The 4,181-nt window shown below is 41.2% G+C and overlaps 1 pseudogene; it reads left to right on the forward strand.

Annotated features, from left to right (window-relative positions):
- The first annotated feature begins 2,232 nt into the window (after positions 1–2,232).
- Positions 2,233–2,460, forward strand: LOC125390707 (protein transport protein Sec61 subunit gamma pseudogene; annotated as a pseudogene).
- Positions 2,461–4,181: the final 1,721 nt, after the last annotated feature.

Here is a 4,181-nt window from a genome sequence, read left to right on the forward strand (position 1 = left end):
ACTGTTAAACATCAATATACAAAATCCACCAGTGAATTTTTTTACTTCATTGTATTTATTTAAGTAACTATGTGTGTATGTGTGGGCACATGCCACTGCACATACAGAGGCCAGAGGACACTTGTAGGAGTCACTTCTCTCCTTGTACCATGTGGGCCCCAGGAATCAAGCCCGCATTAGATTTGTTGGCAAATGCCTTTACCCACGGAGGCATCTTGCCTACCCTAAAGTTTGCATCATTCTGTTTGACTCCCCCCATTCTTCCCTAGGCAAGGTCCTGAACAGCTGGTCTTCAAGAGTAAGCAGCAATGAAGGTAAAGATGTTAAAAATGTTATATGTGGCTGGAGATTTAAATCCCCCCCCCACAAGACACTTTCCATACAAATATGGATCTACAAAGAGCCAAGAAACAAAGCATTAGAAATGGGCCACAGAAACAAAAATGGTATGCAGCTAGCCTTCATTGTTGTAAGAAACAGAATCCAATGAATTAAGGGGAAAAAAACCCAGAATTTCTCTAACTAATGGGAGCCTGAAAGAAGTATGTTTGAAGAAAGATGAGATTTAAGTGGCACCTGAAAATCAGACAGCAAAAGGTCCTCGGGGGTTAGGCAAGTGGCCCATGCCTTTACTCCCAGCACTTGGGAAGCAAAGGCACAGGGGATCCCTAAGAGTTCAAGGTCAGCTGCGTTTACATCTACAGAACCACAGAGGAAAAACAAAAGTGGTCAGAACAATGCCACATAGCACCACAGCCAGACACTACTGTGGCGTGTGGCATTTGGCTTCCGCTGCTGTTAGGCATTGCTTTGCAGACAATGTCGTCCCCAGCCATGATGGACTCTAACAGTTGATGTCATAGCTCGTGACTGCTAGTACCGTGCTTTCTCTTTACTTTCTTTTCTCTTGCTTGCAGTTTCTAGTGGGAATATGTCATGGACTCCATCCAGACAGTCTGTGCCTTTGCTACCAATTGAATGAGGAAAGACACCTTTTATTTACTGTAAAGAAGAAAAATAATGGCCAATACTCCTCCTACCCCACAAGTCCCAGACCTTGCAAGGGACAGTGGTAAAGCACACAGCCTAACACACTTCGTTATAAAGCTCGTGGAGACAGAAGTTTTCTATCTGAGATTTAATGATCTGATGTTAAAATTCAGTAGGCCTCTGAAGCCTCAAGTGCCTCAACACCTACAGGAACTCTGTTTCAAGTCACAAGCAAAGTGGTTCGTCTTTTCCTGGGATTAGGAAAATGAGTCAGTTGATAGGTCCCCAGATCTCGTATACAAAGTTACTTCTAGTCCCAGAATAGGGGAGTTGGAGACAAGAGGATCCCTCGGGCTTGCTGATCAGACAGCCTAGCAAAATTCAAGAGCCCCAGATTCAATGAGAGACCTTGCCTCAGGGTAAGTTGGAGAGTGACTGAGAAAGACACTGTGTCAACTTCTGGTTTCCACACACACACACACACATGTGTGTGTGTATTTTTCCACATACATGTGGACAGATACACAAATATATATACACAATGATGCTAATCTAGCTTTATGAACAATGTTTAAAAAGAGAAAGCCTGTTACGTGCCATTCTTATTTCATAGTAATGAGTTATCCAAAGTAGCCCATTCCTATCCTGTTTTATTTTCTCTCTTTTTTTCCCCCGTTCCTTACCTATTTGCTGTGGAAGTTATAACATTATATGAAGAGTCAGCTAATGGAAATCACTAGGAAGGTGAGAGAGAAAAAGGTAAGTGGATCAGCGCTGCGACTGAACATCTTTTCATCCCCTGAATTAGTTGTCAGATGAAGAGACAGATTGCAAAGGCTGTGTTTGCTGACTGGAATACTTGGGTTAAGAATAGTTGATAGTATTTACTGAATGTTTGCCATGTGGCAGATACTTTGCATATGTTAGCTTGCTCAATCGTTTGACAACTTGCCTGGAAGGAGCTTCCTCATCATCCTGGACAAGAGAGGAAGCCAGGGCTCAGGAGACCAGTAGTGGCTTTGGCCACGTTTTCAAACCAAACCATGGGCAAAGCTAAGATCTTCGCACATGCCCGTGAGACCCAAGCCGACCTCATTCTCCTCAGCATCCCCATATTTGAATAAACCTGAGATAGTGTTGTCCTGATAGATGTAAGCTTCCGGTCGGTGCACATTCCTTCCAAGATAAAAGCGAGACTCTAACTGGTTTCTGCCTTCTCCAACCACCATCTCCCAAAGCATCATGGATCAGGTAATGCAGTTTATTGAGCAAAGTTGGCAGTTCATAAAGGACCCAGTTTGGCTGGTTAAAAGATGCACGAAATCCAATAAAAAATTCTAGAAGATTGCCGCGGCCACAGAAATAGGGTTTACTATCATGGGATTCTTCGACTTCTTTGCGAAACTGATCCATATCCGTATCGATAACATTAGCGTGGGTGACTGGGCACTTTCTCATCATGGGAATTAGTGAAGACATAAGGGTGTGAGAAACTCACTAAGCAAAAGTTTGAATACTTTGTGTTTCTCTTCCCTTTCCTACTTCTAGGAGATTTTCTATTTCTAAATTAAAATAATGTCAAATAAACATGTTTCCACAGTAACACAAGCAAGAAAAAAGCCAAAGGGGGCACGGCTTTGGCAGTCTTCTTGCCAGTGGGAATGGGACGCAGTTTCAAAGTGAGATATGGCAGAAAGTGGGAAATGGCAGAAAGCAGAAAGAGGGGGACCTTGGATCTAGGAGCCAACCACGAGTTTGAACAAGGAGAAGGGTGTCCTGGGGGATGTCTTTGTCTGGGTCTGTGAATTTACTCTGGGACACCATCACCATGACGAAGACTCCAGGATAGTACTGTCTAGCTTGCCGTTTCCTGGTGGCTCCTTTTGCCTGTCAGAGATTTTCCAGGCTTTTTCTATAGGCATTGACTTCAGGAGCAAAAATGAAAACGAAAACCCAGTGCTCCACACTTTGCAAAGAAAACTCCTTTGTCCTTGGCAATGAGTTTTGAAAACTGTTCAAACTGCACTGAAGAACGAATAAATTCAGATAGTGATGTGTGACTTCTCCCGAAAACACCACACGCTCTAAAAAACCCAAAAGGGCTATAAGATTCTCCATATGTTAAGCAAACAGTCTTTTTCCTCCAGAGAGAATATGCAATGTAATCCTGAGGATGAGGAAAAAATAGAAATAAAACAGAACTCGAATGTAAGAGTAAGATGGTCCTCCAGACTTTGTTGACTCCCCATAGGAAGCCTTACTCTCTCTGAGGAGTAAATGGGAGTGGGGGAAAGGTGGGGGAAGTGGGAGGAAGGGAGGGAGTGAGAACTGGAATTGGTAGGTAAAATGAGAAAAGATTGTTTCAATTTTTTTTAAAAAAAGGAAATGAACTACAAAAAAATAAAAGAGTAGGATGGTGTGAATTCCTATCAGACATTTTCTCCTATAAAATTATTTTGAGTATTTAATAGCATTATCTTGATAATAGAAATAATTTAATTAAGGGGGAAATTTTTTAGTGTTTTAATAAATTGTCTTTTATATATTTTTGTGATTTTCATTCTTTTATGAATGTATCAAATTTTGAGGGGTTAGGCATAATTTATTGAACTTCTTTCCTACTTTGAGATTTTGAAAATTATCTCTCTTTTTTCTACTATTACGGGAAATGTAAATTTAATTTCTTTTACCTAAGCCTTAACCCCTTAAAGAAATATTTCCTGAAAATAATTTTCCTGGAGTTTGTTCCATGAGACAGATTGTTTTCTGTTGTTTGTAGATTTACCAAACTGCTTTCCTAAGCCATTATTAATTTCTGCTAACATAAGTATTGTTTTTTTCTGAGTCTTTTTTTCCATCATAAACTTGGCAACACGCTGTGTTTACTTTTTTTTCTAAATCAAAATTCTTAAAAGAGAAATCCTGTAATTAGGTGGGCGTGTGGCTTCAGACCACCAGTCCACTATTGTGTAAACTCTCAGAGACTGCTTGTGAAGTCAGCAATAAAACTGAAGACGTCAGGGGTCTTTTCAGCTTGCTCTGTCCTCAGTGGCAGGTGCTGGACGGTTACCCAGACACCAGTGCTTTGGAGTATGTTTGGCAAACATGTCATTCCGAGTTCCCATAAGACTTAGCCACAGATTGTGGACCAAGCTGAAATTCAAAGGCCTGGACAGTTGCCTGTCATCCTC

Source organism: Myodes glareolus, chromosome 16, assembly GCF_982192425.1.
Source record: "Myodes glareolus chromosome 16, mMyoGla1.1, whole genome shotgun sequence".
Lineage (NCBI taxonomy): Eukaryota > Metazoa > Chordata > Mammalia > Rodentia > Cricetidae > Myodes > Myodes glareolus.